At 55.6% G+C, this 15,165-nt stretch overlaps 2 protein-coding genes across 3 annotated transcripts in view; one reads left to right on the forward strand and one right to left on the reverse strand.

Moving 5' to 3' along the window:
- The window catches only part of RSPH14 (radial spoke head 14 homolog), an 83,139-nt gene that overhangs the window by 56,520 nt on the left and 11,454 nt on the right, over positions 1–15,165 (forward strand). The window lies entirely within an intron of this gene.
- GNAZ (G protein subunit alpha z) overlaps positions 1–15,165 on the reverse strand; it is a 55,432-nt gene extending 40,267 nt beyond the window's left edge. The window contains exons 1-2 of one of the 2 annotated variants that reach the window (XM_017889776.1): positions 15,084–15,157; positions 12,725–12,848 (exon numbers count right to left, since the gene is read on the reverse strand). The gene's annotated coding sequence lies outside the window, so the exon portion shown is untranslated. Of the gene's footprint in view, positions 1–12,724; positions 12,849–15,083 lie in introns of both variants that reach the window. The other variant, XM_017889775.1, reaches the window with a different exon arrangement.

Here is a 15,165-nt window from a genome sequence, read left to right on the forward strand (position 1 = left end):
TATAACGACTTCATAGTCCTACTTTTAGTGGAAAGCCAGCGTCACCCGCCGTAAACTGAAGTAATCTAAATACAAAACAGTGTAGAGGAACTCGCTTCTGCCGCTAGCCAGGGGCAGGACCCTGTCGAGGGGCCAGGCAAGGCCACTGGCTGTTGCTTAAACAGCGGGGATTAGCGCCTGCTGGAGGGTGCGAGAGCTGAGAGCCACGTTGGCAGCAAACTGGGATTTTCTCCTTGAAGGAGAAGGATTGAGAGAGTAACAAAAAAGCATTACCTTCCTCCGGGGAAGGGTTAGTGCCACTCACAGCTGTGGCCTTAGGCCACCTCCTGGGGTTTGGTGGTGTTGCAGCCCCCTGCTCTGTCCCCACTGCCTCTGCCTCCTGGGGACACAAGTGGGGTACATGGGGAACTGGGGCCAGAGGCCCTCTCTGCTGGGACAACCAGGGTGGAGGCACTGGTACTGGTGGTGAAGGGATGGGGGCTATTGGACTGTGGTGTAATCACTGCACCCCTCCTCCTCAGGTCACAGCCCATCTCTCATCTCAGCAAAGTGGGTCACCCTCTCCCTGGTTCAGTTCCATCTGTTTGCTCAGCAGAGTGTCCTCCACTGCTTCTCCCGTTGCTTGTAAATCACCCAGCATGTGTGCCCAGGCCTGAGGCCTTCCATCCTCAGATCTGTATGGGCAACCGATCAGTCATTGACCTGCTCTGATCAATACTTTGCTCTCCCAGAATCAAGCCCCATTGTGTGTCCCCTGCTTGGGGACAGGGGGATATGGTGGGAAACAAGCTGAGTCTGTGTGTTAAGGAGCTTGTATTCTCCCTGGGGAGATGGTGAGCACATAAGGCAGCCAGGCCATTTCAGATAAAGCTCAGCACCATGGAGAAGAGAACACAAGAGAAAAATGCAGTATGGCAGCAGTGAGGAATTGCTGAGGACACCAAGGGGCAGGGTGATTCTCAGAAGTGACCCCGCAGATGCAGCAGACGGGCTTAGCTTGGGGAGAAGCTGCCTAGAAATCACATCCACCTATCTGAGGTGGGGGTTCCAGCCTGAGAGCTGCCCCAGAAAGCTCAGGGGCTCCAGATGAGGCTCCCCACCTAGGGGCAGGTGGCTCCAGGGGACCCCGGACAGGATGGGGGTTGGTATGGCCTTCTGGAGCAGCATTTCTGCATCATACTCTCCAGTGTGCAACGGTACCTGGACATACGATGATAGGGTGACCACAAAACCGCAGACAGCATGTCCTGTGGCAAGTGAGCTAGGGTTGGTGTCCACGCCCACACTCATCTGGGAGAGCAGGGACCTGACTTCCCTGCCTTCCCAGAACGACACTGTCTGTGGCAGCCCCACTGAATGGCTCCCTGTCCAGCTCCCCACTGGGCCTTGGAATAGTGAAGGGCGGGGCTGTGGCTCTCAAGGCTGCATTGTGTCATGGGCTACGAAGCGCAGGTGCTCAGGACCAGGCGGGGATGAAGGCAAAAATGAGCGAGGATATGCTCACACCCGGTGCACCAGGGCTTGCCCATGCTGCTTCATCCTGGTCAGTGTGGCTGTCTGTAGGAAGGCCTGATGGTTTCAGGCTTTTGATACAACACCTACAGATGCTCCTCAACTTAGGATGGGGTTATGTCCTGATAAACTCATCCTAAGTGGAAAATGCATTGACTTCTCCCAACCTGCTGAACCTCACAGTTTAGCCTAACTTACCTTAAATGTGCTCAGAACACTTACATTAGCCTGCAGGTAGACAAAGAATCTAACTCATATCTTGTGGAATTTACTGAATACTGTACTGACAGGGAAAAACAGAATGAATGGTTATATGAGTACTCGAAGCAAAGCTTCTACTCAGTGTTTACTGCTTTTGCACCATAAGTTGAAAAACTGCAAGTCAAACCATCCTAAGTTGGGGACCGTTTGTATTTTGGACTAAAAGCCACATCTTCCGAAGAAGATAAAACCTCAACTTGCCTTACTGACAGTGACACTGGACATGGGCAGGGACAAGCTACTCTCCCAGGAACTGCCCTCTGGGAAAAAAATCGCCTGCATAGCTCACCCCTCCCTCCTTTTTAACTCCACAAGAAGCAAGGTTCCTGCCTCTCCAGCTGCATCTCCCACCCACCACACCCTGTTCCACCCCACCTGGCTGAAAACACAGCCCTGTGAAGCCCAGGGAGAACCTCCTTCCCCGTGAGGACCCCTGACTACTGCAGCATCAGGATCACTGGAGCCCCAGTGGACTCAGTCTGGGCCTGCCAGCCAGCCCGTGTGACCTTGAACAGGTGTGGTATGCCGCTGGTTCGGCACTGGGACTGGACCTCCCCTGGAGAAGAAATGGAAGGGATGCCCCACAAACCGGCCCTTCCTCAGCCTGAGGGCTGCCGGCTCCTCCAGCAGGCACCTTCCCTGACCACATCTGGCCCACATCCCCTCCTCCCACCTTCGTCTCCAATGGCTTGTGTGTGGTTTCCCCAGGGTCCCCACCGCAGGTTGGTCTGGACTCCGGCTCTGCCCTCCCTCCCCCAGGCACCAGCTCTGCTTCCCTCCAAGCAGGTGCTCTGGGAAAAATTCACAGAACAGATGGATGGGTAGATGGAGGAACACCAAAAAATATTTGTACAGAGCTCAGAAGCTTCCCCAGCACTCCCTTTTGAGAGCATTACCTAAAATGACTTTTCCCAGCAGCCTGCAAAGGGGTCACCCTACAGTCCACAGGCCTCAGGACCTGAGGTCGCTGCTGACCCATGGCCTGCTCCTGGAGCCCATGATATCCCTGGGACTCTGTGGGCCAGCTCTACTGAATTCCCCTGGAACCCCTCTGCCTGGGTCTGCCCTCCCTGACTACCCCCAATACCCTAGACCTCCCACAGACTTCTTGCTTCTGCTTTCCACAAATATTTCTCAAATGTGCATCACACCTGCCTCTCTCTGAGCTGCAGGCTAGCCCCTAAGGACCCTTCCTTTGGCATGGTTTCCAGTTCCTTCTGGCTGTGCGGAGAGTCCTCTTCCTGAAACTTCTCCTGCCCACCCTCCTCTCTCACTCTCTCAACTTCCCTGGCGCCTCCTGCCTGGTCTCCCAGTCTCCCACCTGCCCTCTCCCATCCCAGCCAGCTCACGTCCCACCTTCATATGATCTTGACCACTTCACACCTTACCGAATTAAAATGGGAGTTTCTGGGGGCAAGGTGGGGCGGGGGGAAGACAGTGTGGACTCTGCACACCCCAGGCTGAGAGCCCAGCTAGCCTCGGATCTGTGAAACCAGCATCTCCTGGTCCTCAGGCCCATCCCCCATGTCCTCTTACGCTAGAAAACCCCACACCTCCCTGCAGGTCGTCCCTGGACTCTTCCGCTTGGGTGGGCTTCCGCTTGGGGCTCCAAGGGCCTTGTGAATCCTAGTCCTGGGGAAAGAGGGACCTCCGGGCTGGCCTGCCACGGGACTTCTGCAGTGTCATCAAGCAGCCCCCTCCTCACACTTAGCCCCTGTGGCCTTGGCTCTGTTGTAGATTCCCGGTTTACAACCTTTCCAAATATTATGGAACGACCCTCTCCAGGCAAAACAAAAATAAACAAAAAAACACAGCAAGGCCAGGTGCAGTGGCTCATGCCTGTAATCCCAGCACTTTGGGAGGCTGAGGCAGGTGGATCACAAAGTCAGGAGTTCAAGACCAGCCTGGCCAACATGGTGAAACTCCGTCTCTACTAAAGATACAAAAAAAAAAAAAAAAAAAAGTAGCCCGGGGGGGGTGGGGTGTGCCTGTAATCCCAGCTACTTGGGAGGCTGAGACAGGAGCTTGAACCTGGGAGGCGGAGGTTGCAGTGAGCTGAGATTGCACCATTGCACTCCAGCTTGGGTGACGGGGAGACTCCAACAAACAAACAAATAAAAACAAACAAAAAAACACAAACACAACGAAAAAGACCAGCCTGCAGATTCCAACATTATTACACATATATTTCTGGGTTTTTTTTTTTTTTTTTTTGAGATAGAGTCTCTCTCTGTTGCCCAGGCTGGAATGCAGTGGCACCATCTTGGCTCACTGCAACTTCTGTCTGCTGGTTTCAAGTGATTCTCCTGCCTCAGCCTCCCAGGTAGTTGGGATTACAGGTGTCCACCACCACGGCTGGCTCATTTTTGTATTTTTAGAGAGACAGGGTTTTGCCATATTGGTCAGGCTGGTCTCAAACTCCTGACCTCAAATGATCCACCTGCCTCTCCTTCCCAAAGTGCTGGGATTATAGGCATGAACCACTGCGACTGGCCTATAACAAATATATTTCTAATAACTGTTGATGGCCAAAAGTTGCAATCAAACCTGAGACTGCTGGCTGGTTGATCTACTGAAAAGTGAATTAAAGTGGGAAGTCCTAAGAGATGATATACATGTACTTTATTTTCATTTAACTCAGATAAACATACATTCATATGTCTGTCAATTCTTAGAGACACAAACTCTTCCTAAAGCAGAGTTTCCGGTTCTGGGGTTATGCCACTTCTTGCTTACGGCACACCTTGCATGATATCTCGTTTACCTTTTCCAACACAAGCGAGGTGGCAAAGGAACTGGAATCTGAACATTAGGCTGTTATACTCCTTGTCCCCAAACTCACAGTTGGCTTGCCCACACCAAACCTACCCATGGCTTTTATTGAGGCTTTCCAAAGCATCTACTTCCATTTGCACAGAAGCCCTCTATACAGTCACGGCCCATCAGTTTACACAGTATTCCAGGCTGTGATTACAATGAGTACAACTGGCACAAACAGGTTTGGGACAATCACAACGGACTCAAAGGGATACATGTGAAAGGGCAAGGGGGTTCTAGAGAGTGCCTGCTGCCCTGGAGGGCCTGCCTGCACTGATATAAGCCTGTATGCTTTACAGTGAGAAGGGAGGGCACCCATTAATCCAGTGAGTGCTGATGACAGAGGTAAAAAGGGTTTTCGCGCACCAAAATTTCCGCAAGGCTTGTAAATGACTCTGCATTTCACTTATCACAATAGCTTTTGCAGTGTTTGAAAAATGATAGCATATGCACATGTAAGACATCACTGATTCATGGCTTGGGGACATGTGACTCCGTGTTTGTGGGCTCTTTGCAGCCACTCCACAGTAACCAGGGCTCAGGCCACTGGGTTGGCTTCTCCACACTCTCCCCATAACCTGCCTGATGGGCCTGTCACCTGCAGATCCGCAACAGGTCTCACCTTAGAAACAGGTCCTCCTTTCTTTGCCTCCTCAAAGCTCTGCCTATCCTGAAGCCATAGTCCGAGCAGATGGGAGGAAGGACTGGGGTTAGTGAACACAGTGTCCCCAACCTGTAGACAACCCCAGGCTCTGCCCTAGCTGGGCCTCCCAGTGTCCTTCTGCTAAAGGAAGGGGAGATGAGATGACCAGGAAGGTCCTTCCCTGTAACCCTGTGCTGTCTTGGCTTTGGACACCCTCAGCCACCTGTCCTGTCTTTTGGCCCACAGCCACCACGGCTGACCAGACAAAGGGTAATAGTGTCACCTGAGGAACACTGACTCAGGAGGAAATCAAGCCAGATATTTCTCTGGGCCAGGAGTAAATAAATAAATAAATACGCAAAGGTTCCGCCTATGGAGGGGAGGGTGGCCGTGACAGCAGAGAAGAAGTGGGGCCTTCATTAACAGCCAAATCAAAGAGGTTGCTGCCTTAGAGAGAGCCATAGCCCCAGGCTCCTGGCTCCCCAGTTTCCCCAGGGAAGGAAACTGCTGACTCCATCAGACCCCTCACTTGAGTGGGGAATCTGATTTCACCTTCTGGGTCTTTGAGGCCCTGCAACCTCCTGCCATTTGCCTCCATGTGTGGCATCCCACAATCCCCTCCCCTCCCCTGGGGACCTAGGGGCATCAGTGGTGTCCACTACATGCGCAGCACGCCTTCCCTGGGTCCCTTTCCTTGAGAACTGAGGCCGGCACCGCAGGTTGTGGCTGGGCCCAGCCGGCCTCGGGGGAACCCTCAATTGCCCTGACTCTGTCCAGAATTCCACCACTCGATCCCGCCAGCCAGCCCCAGCCTCTCATCTGTTTTGCAGCAGTATGACTTCTCTGGGCTTGCTGTCTCCAGCCTCCTGTACCCTGTGCTCCACCAGCAGCCAGGGGGATCCTTGTAAAAACAAGGCAGAGTATGTCTCACTTGTGCTTGAAACCTTCTCCTGCTTGCCCCCGGTGCTTGCTTGACATGGGCAGACCCGGAATCAAAGTCCAGTCGGGGTGCCAGGGCTCTGCAATGCCTGGCCTCTCTGACTCCCACTCCCATGCTCCCCGTTCCCCACTCCTGCCATGCTGCCTCTAGCTGCCTCTCCAGCACCATCCCTTACTTTTAACTCAGGGCCTCTGCACTGGCTGTTCCTTCCTCCTGGAACGCTCGTTGTCCAGAAAGCCAGGTGGACTTGGCTTCCTTGGGAGGCCTCCCTGCCCATCCTATTTACAATGGAAAATGACCCCCATATTCTCACACAGCCACACCACATGTGCTGCCTTGCCCCAAGAATGGTCCCTTTCTAGCACACTGTATAATTTACTTAGTTTATCACCCACCTCTTTCCCACTGTGCCATAGGGCAGGGGCTGTTGGTCTGTTTGTTCACTGATGTATCCCATGTGCCCACAAGAACCTAGCACCAAGCAGGTGCCAATAAATCAATCCCAGTCCCCTGTAGTGACTGAGTGAGGGATTGGTCAACGTGGCTCACAGAGGGGATAGTTGGGGACTTCTCGGAGGTCTTCTGGAAAGGCCTGTGACCTTCCCTGGGTGGATATGGGTAGATGCCAGCTCCCTCCCACGTGGACTTGGCCAATCCTGATGCTGACCCACTACTGAGCCCTCGGGCCCAGGAGCCAGGATGTCCCCTCATCTTGTAAGCCCTTTGGGGCTGGGCTTCTGTTGCTACCCCTACAAGTGTGCTCCCACCCCACACATACACTGCATGGCCCCTCAGCCCCCTTAGAAGCCCTGGCCCTCACCCTTGGCCTTCTTCCTGTGCCAGTGATGGGGATAATTCCCCAAACCCTGGCCCACCCAGAGCCTGGGGCTGCAATGCATTTGCTGTGGTCCCTGGGGACTGCAGTGGCCACACCCTCCACACCTCCTCTATCCATTCCACACCATCCTGGGAGGAGGGAGAGCCCCAGAACAGCCAGCATGGCAAGACAAACACACTCGAGACTGAGGCCAAGCACTCCAGGGGCCGTGACAGAGACGGGGGTGTCAGTGTGGCCAGGAGACTCTTCGGAGGAGGTGGGTGGTGTTGGGGGGACAAGGGCAGCCCCACCAGTGCCTCTGTGTCCCAGCCATGGGGTGGGGCCGGGCTGGGCATGTCTGTGCTTGCGTGCGTGGTGTTATCATAGAGGAAATCAATGCCTGGCACTGGCCCAGTGTTTAAGGGAAATGAATAGATTTTGGCCGAGGACAAAGACAGTTTGATTAATCAGAAATTGGATAATGGAGGCAACACTCTAATTATTTTTCTTCCCAGCATTTTATCGAGAAATATGTTTGCACAGCATATCAGAGGTAACGGAGCGGGTGAGGGGATGACCATGCTGGAGAAAAGCCCAGCTCGGAGACAGGCCACCCGCACCCACCCTCACCAGCAGGGGTCCTGGTAGCCACTCCACAGGGCCACAGGAAGCAGGAGGGGTGGGTGGGGCTGGCCTGAGGCCACACGCAGCTGGGACAGCTAAGGCCAGAGAGGACGTGCCATGCAGAGCTGGGCAGGAAGAGGCATGAGGGCCAAGCCCTTATGGTGGAGTTGCTCCTTCCCTGGCCTGGCCACAGTGAGGGGTAGAGCAACTAGTGTAGGGGTGCAAGAGGAGTAGGAGTAAGTACCCCACCAGTTCACAGGGGGTCAGGGCCTGCTGGGGCCAGGGTGAAGGCTGTAGGTGCCAAGTTCTCCCACCCTTAGTCAAAAGGGTCTTCAGAAGGCCCCACTTGGCAGCTTGGAAGGTTTTCCCATCTTCGCCCCTGGGGAAGCCTGGTTAGCTGTTCCATAGCCAAGGTCAGATAGGACCACTGGGCCCCACAAACAAAGAGCCTGGGACTCACATGCCTCAGCCCTCCTTGGTGACCCTACCCCCTCCTCCCTTGCTGACCCCACTCCTGCAACACCTGGAGCGAAACCACAGGGTTTAGCACCTTGTTTCCATGGCCATCCAGTCTCCCTATTCCAGGAAGGCTTTCAGGGGCTCCTTGCTAGAAGAGAGATCAAACCAAGTGTACATCCAAGAGGAGGCACCCGGCCTTGCAGAGCGGCTGAGTCTCTGCCACTCACTCACTTACTCATTCATTCATTCAGTGTACAGAAAGAGGCTGCCATGAACCAAGCATGGGGTTGGACCCTGAGGTCACTGCAGGGAGTGAGGCATCAAATGAGAGAAGAGGCAGTCAGCAAACAATGACATGAGCTGCTCATGAGACTTAGGAAGAGGGAGCCCAGTCCTTTCCAATAAGGGGTCAGCATCGGTGTCACTAAGGAAGGGGCATGTAAGGAGAGATAGGGTGGGTTAAAGCTGCTGGTAGGAGGCGGATGCAATGGTGAGGTTCACCAGTCACTGGCAAGCTCATCTAAATCCTGCCTCCTGTGCCTGCTGCAGACATCACTAATCAACCATGACTCTTTCCCTCTGGGCTGCAGCACAGCCTTAGAATCCTCTTCAGCACAGCGTGCTTTGGACGGACACTCCAGAGTTGAGATAAGAAAGGAAACTATCTGTACCCTTGACCCAGCCCAGAGCTTCTAACTGAAAGGCAAGGAAACCAAGGCCCAGAGAGTGGAAAGCATTCACAGGGCCACCATCACAGGCAGAGCTGGACTTCTATCCAGGCCTGGTGCCTGCCCCTGCCCTGAGCCCCTCTGTTGGCCTGAGAGGCCACTCCTTGATCTTGGGGCACAGGGGCCACCTGGAAAGGCCACTCTACCATCACCATGCTCCTTTACTACCTCCAGAGTCTTGGCTCACCCCCTTAGGACAGTTTTCCACAGACATGCCTCTGCAGGTCATCACTCTGTGAATCCCCATGTCTGACCAAGGCCCTGCTGAGTCACAACGCATCACTGAGTGGCCCGGCGGCGTCTGTTGTCTCGAGGCATCGCACTGCCTCTGGGCTTGACAGTGACTCTACAGTTGGTGTCTGACGGGGGCCTATGTCTGGTAGCATCTACCTGAGGTTTTTTTTTTTTTTTTTTTTTTTTTGTGTTTGGTGGCCAGACCTGAGGCCAAAGACACATCTCTGGGGGACCAAAGGCACAAACCTCTTTAGGAGCAGAGGGTTGAGCTGGAGCGGGGGTTCTGCAGTGCAAAAGCACACAGCCCAACCCTAGGGCGAAAGGGGCTGTACAGGGCCACTGAGGCATGCCTGTCTGTGAATGTTCACTCCCTCCACAGCAACTCCCTGGGTGCCGATTCTCAATGGTGACTCTGCAATGTCCATGCCCTCATGGAGCTTACACAAACACATATGATGAATTAATCAAATAGGGAGCAGGTTATGCTGTGGCAAGTGCTAAGGAGAAAAAAATAGCAGCAGGAAAGGGCATAGGAAACATGGTCAGGAACACGGTGCTGTTCTAGATAGAGGCCCCACCAGCCCTGTCTGGAGCAGGGGCCACAGCTAAGAGCCAGCCCTCACTGCCATGCCAGCCTCTAGCACAGCCTCCTCCTCAGCCACCCTTCCTATGACCAACCAGGGTGAGAGGGGCCATGCTGCCCAGACACGGGGCTGCCCAGACCTACTAAGGCACTGGGCACATAAGGTCCACTCTCCACACCTCAGAGGACCTTGGCCTCCATGACTCACAGGCGCAGACCTCACAAAGGGGCTCAGGGACCCCTGTACTGGCAGCTCTCCATCCCAGGGGCCAAGGGTCTCCTGAAAGGTTTGCTCTGACCATGGCCCCCCATGGCCACGAGAGGCCTGGCTGAGCCCTCGGGGACGGGGTGTGTTTCTGGTTGGAGGCTGCTAGAAGGAACACCCCCAGGCTTGACACTATGTGTAAGGCCCCTCCCTTCACTGTGGCTTTTAACAGGCTCACTTCTTAGCACTTTTTGATGGATTCTCCAGGGACGTCTCTAAAAGAGAGTTATACCTTAATTTAGAAGCAAATAACTCAAAACTCTGTGATGTGGCAGGTTCTTTTGGAAAAGAGATGAACGCAAAGAAGCCATTGCTGTGTGAAGCTGTGGCCATGCAGGTCCAGGGCCTGCTGATGAGACCATCTAGACCTCAACCTCGATATGTGCCTCCTGCTGCCTCTTGCCCAAGGGTCCACAGACCAAGGGGCAAGAAGCAACATATTCAGTGAAGAATTGCAGCAGGCAATTGCCTGCTGCAGTCTTCACTTTGGGTTTCCGGGGCCATGGGGCCAAGGTGAAGCTCACAGGCTGGGTCTGACTGACTCCAGCGGCCCTGAAAGTCCAACACAACCCACCTGCCCACTCAGGGAAGGGAGGAGAAATGCTGTGGGGAGTGGGCAGCGGGCAGGTTGCAGGTCCACCCTCCAGGTGTTCCTTCTCCACAGGGGCCACCACAGCCCCAGTATTATCTTCGAGGTCCCTGTGATCAGCCAGGTTCCTGGGCACTTACTTGGGCATCCATACAGTTTTAATGCTCTGCTGCTGCTGTTTTGGAATGCATAATTTTAGTTTTACTTTTGTAGAGATAGGGTCTTATATGTTGCTCAGGCTGGTCTCAAACTCCTGACTTCAAGTGATCCTCCTACCTCAGCCTCCCAGAGTGTAGGATTACAGGTGTGGGCCATCGCGTCAGGCCCTTACTAATTCTCAAGTAGTGGGCCCCCAAAATCATGTGGGCAGCTGTGCCTGCATTGCTCAGTCCCTGGGCATGTCCTCCTGCTCAACACAGGGGACCTGCTCTCTGGGACCTGCTCTTCTCCAGCCTCCCGAGGCACCACTGTGACTGTGCTTCCACCTCACTTGCTCGCCAATCCTCAATCTGTCTTTCTCGATGCTTCTCAACTCATCCTTCCCACCGTGGAGGCCAGGGGCCCAGCTCAGCCTCTTCTGCTACCTACCCTTGATCCCTAAGTGACCTCACGTGGTCCCCGGCCTCCCACACACCTCAGTACCAAGGGCTCCAGGTTGCCACCTCCAGCCTTGCTCTCCCTCTGGCCACATGTGCTCATCAATGGCTCTCTGGGTCTCAGACCCACCTCCCAATTCCCCACCTCCCCAGAATGGGTTTTTCTGTATCTTGCTTCTCAGCCAATACCAGCTCCATCTTTCTACTGGCTCAGACCAAAACTGCAGCTGTCCTTTAAAAGCTGCAGCTTTAAAAAACAAATCTCCCACCTGCATTTCTCAGGGCCTCCAGAGCTCTCACCTCTGGGTCAGCAGCCTCTCTGCCTGGAATATTGCAACGGCCCCTCATGGCCTCCACCCTTACCCTACCCTAGCCTATTTTCCCACCTCAACAGAGAGATCTTTTCAAAGTGTAGATTAGCTCCAGTCTCTTCTCTGCTCCAACCCCGCCAAGGTCTTCCTGCCTCACTGGGGCCCACTGAGTCCTGCAGGACCTGGCCCTGAGATCCCACCCATACTCCTGCACTGGGTTCCAGCCACTCTGGTGGGGCCTCCAGGGGCCAGGGAGTGTCTGTTCAGTGCCTTTGCACCTGCTGTCTCTCCCCTGCTCAGGCACACCACTCATCCAGCACTTCTCCATGGTACTGTGTCGGCCCCCCACCCCCGTCCCGTGTCCCCCACCTTCTGCTTTAGTGTTCTCCACAGTGCAACACTTAGTTACACGTGTTACTGTCAACCCCTGCCCGTCTGGTGTGAGCACTGTGAGTGGATGCTCTGTCCTTGCTGTACCCCTGCACCTGGCACAGTGCCTGGCATGCAGCAGGCGCTGGTAAATGTTAGCTGAACAAATGAATGGATGAATCGCATGAGGTTCTGCTCCTTGGGCTCAGTCTAGAAGGCTGATGTCTCCTCCTACATGCTCCAGGATCTGCCAAGCGGTCCCCATTGGTTCACTCCTGTGAAGCACCTCCCCTGGCAGTGTTCGCACGAAAGGGCCAAAATGCATGGCAGGGGCTGGTATGGGGACAGGGCGGGGCACTCTTGGCTTTGGGTATGGATGAGGACAATAAGGCTCAGAGAAAAAGGGGCTAGACTTAGGATGGCGGGGCCAGGGCCTGACCCCAGGTCTTCTGCCACCTAGACTGGAATTCTCACCTCACCACCCTGGGGCCACAAGAGTCTGGGTGTTCCCATGTCCCTCTTCATTCTGCCCAGGTCACAGCATAGCCTCTGCTCTGGGATTCTGCCTGGGGCTGACCCTTGGCATTTGCACTGACGCCTCTGTCCATTTCGCTTTGTGCTCCTTCCAGTCAAGCACAGTGCTCACAGGCACCCAGAGGCTTGGTTACCCCAGGTTTCCTTCCTGGAGGGTTCGGGAGAGCAGCGTGCTGACCAGCCTCCTCCAGTGCACCCATGCACCTGCCATGGTCAGCAGCAGTGAGAGTGCCTTTGCTGCCACACAATTAAGTCTTCTGAGGCTAGCGTGGGACAGACAGCACAGGGCTGCCTTCCCTGCCTCCAGGGGAGGAAGCCGTACACATGTGTTCACACACAAGATGACTAAATTCAGCATTCCTAAATTGCTATATTCAGCATTCCTGTCCTACTGGCCTCGCTGTGGGGGCCCTGGGCAGCCCTGTCAAGTCCATCCAGTTACCTGCAAATTCCTGGAATTGTTCTAGAAGCTCCTGAGGTCCAGATTGAGACCCCACCCACACTCCTGCATCGGGTTCCAGCCACTCTGGTGGGGCCTCCAGGTCTCTGAGGTTCCTCCTGAGACTCTAGAAAACAAAAGGCCTGAGAGGCTGGGGACAGAGGGAAGAATCCATTCCCGGTGTCCCAAACCCACAGTTGCATGCCAGGTCCCTGCAACAGTCCAGGCAACAGGCACACAGTGCAGCAGCTCACCCTGCTCAGCACAGACTGCACACCCCACGAGGGCAGGCCCTGTTCTCGCTGCATCAACCTGGGCCTTGGCCAAAGCCAAGTGTGTGTTGGGTGGGGAGGGCAGGCACATGACAAAGATGAGTAACAAACAGTTCCTTCAGAGGGAGAGCAAAAACATCCCCAGAAATGAGGGGGCTGACCTAGGGCAGAAAGTGACACCAGCTTCCGAGGGGGAGAAATTATGCCTTATTCACCTCCTGTCTCAGAAAATCAACGTCTGTTAGAGGAACACACAGGAAGACTTTTAAACCAGATGCCAGCATCTTCTCATTCCTAGAGAATGAGGCTTGCTCAAGGCGCATATTTTATCCAAGCACCGCCAGGCCATCCACACCCCCACTGCACCCCCTAGATGGATGCTCCCAGGCTGCCACGATTACTGCTCTCAAACATCCACATCCCAGAGGCACAGAGTCACCAGCTAAGCATTATCCCCAAAACAGGCAACTCAATCCTAACAAGGGGGTTGCCTGGGTGGTTACCCAGTGCCCTGGCTGTGCCCAAGGGAGAAGTGCCTGGAAGCACAGCCTCAGACTGCAAGGAGCCTTCCCCAATCTTTAAAGCTAGCCCTTCTCCAGCCCCACCCCAGCTCATGGGGTCATGGAACTGCTTCGCTTTTACAAATGAGGAAGCTGTGGTCTCCACCACAGCCACAGCTAACCAGCAGCGGGGTCATTCCACTTCCAAGCTCCCTCAGCCCGGTGCAGCCCCCACCGGCCTTTCCCGCCATACCTCCTACTCCTCGCCAGGCTTGCCAGGTGCTCCCATTAGACCTAACCGCCCAAGTGCCTTGGTCCATTCTCTCCTCTCAGCCCACAATGCCCAGCTTAGCCATGCCCATGTCCTTCAAGCTCCAGTTCAAATGTCATGCTGTCTACGGGCTCACCTGACCCCCCAGCGCAGGGCACCACTCTAAGGTCCCTACCAAGGCCCCTGCACCTGCACTCAGGCTGGGTCAGCCAAGTAGAGACGTTTTCCCCTATGGGGTGGTGAATCAGTCCTAGGAGGGGAGGCCCAGTCTACTCCCACCCGGTGCACCCCAGCACCAGGCCCTGGGGGAGTGAGCACTCAGTAAATATTTGCTTAATTGAATTTGGCCAAGGAGCCTTCTCCAGAGAGCTCAATCCCCAGGGCAGGGAAATCACTTGGGCAGAAAGGAGCCGGTCAGGGGCTGAGCTGTCTCCCCAAGCAAGACAGACCTCTCTACCAGGCGGGTCCCTCCACCTCAACACGGACTCCGTGGAACACTGGTCTCGCTTGGCATCGTCCTCCTGTCTCAGTAACAGGAGCCCCAATTCTCGGCCTAGGCCGAATCCTGCCATCATCACCCAGAAAGGCTCAGCACCGCCCTAAAGGCAGAGCCCCCTCGGATCGCCGGCAGGATACGGAGCGCCAGCCCTGAGGCCCTCACTCCCCTCCCCCAAACACCCCCACCGCCTTTTAAGGGAAAAAATATTGAGCCGGGAACGTATTACAATCGCAGCAGGTCGATACTCATCTCTTGCTCTAAATGCCTGTGAGGAACCTGCTCGCTTCAAGAGCAGTGACCGAGAACTACTAGCCGTCCGTCTCCGGGCCCAGGTCCTCGGGCCCAGGCCTCTGGGGCCCTTTCCTTGGTTTCGGGAAAGGCCCTGCATCGGCTCCGGCCGCCCCTCCCTGATCCCCCTCTAGGGAGACCCGCCTCAGCGCCGCTCCCGCAGCTCGCCTTGCCCGCCCAGGCTCCGCACCAGCCGCTGCTCGGGGGCGCCCGGCAGCCTCGCGCGGCATCCCCGGCGCCCTCTGTCCACCCTCCCGGGTCCGCAGCCGCCCCCTCCCGCGGGGTCATGGGCTTGGCGGCGCCTCCCTCCCCCAGCACCTGCCCGACCAGAGGCCGTCCCCTGCCCACCTCGCAGACGTCCCCGCCCTTGGTGTCCCCCACCCCGACGGGCATCCCTGACGCTGCGTCCTGGCGGATTCGGGGCACAAAGGCCCGGGAGGAGTACCAAGTGAGGGCAAGGTGGACGCCCCGGTCATGCCCCCGACCCCCGAGGCTCAGCGGCGCGCGCCCGGCCGCGGGTCGGCTCACTCACCTCCGGGCCGCGGCACAGAGCATCTGCTGAGCTGCTCCTGGCAGGGCAGGGCGGGGCGGGGCGGGGCGGCGAGCGCGGGGCC

Source organism: Rhinopithecus bieti, unplaced genomic scaffold, assembly GCF_001698545.2.
Source record: "Rhinopithecus bieti isolate Rb0 unplaced genomic scaffold, ASM169854v2 scaffold_19723, whole genome shotgun sequence".
In the NCBI taxonomy this organism is placed as follows: Eukaryota; Metazoa; Chordata; class Mammalia; order Primates; family Cercopithecidae; genus Rhinopithecus; species Rhinopithecus bieti.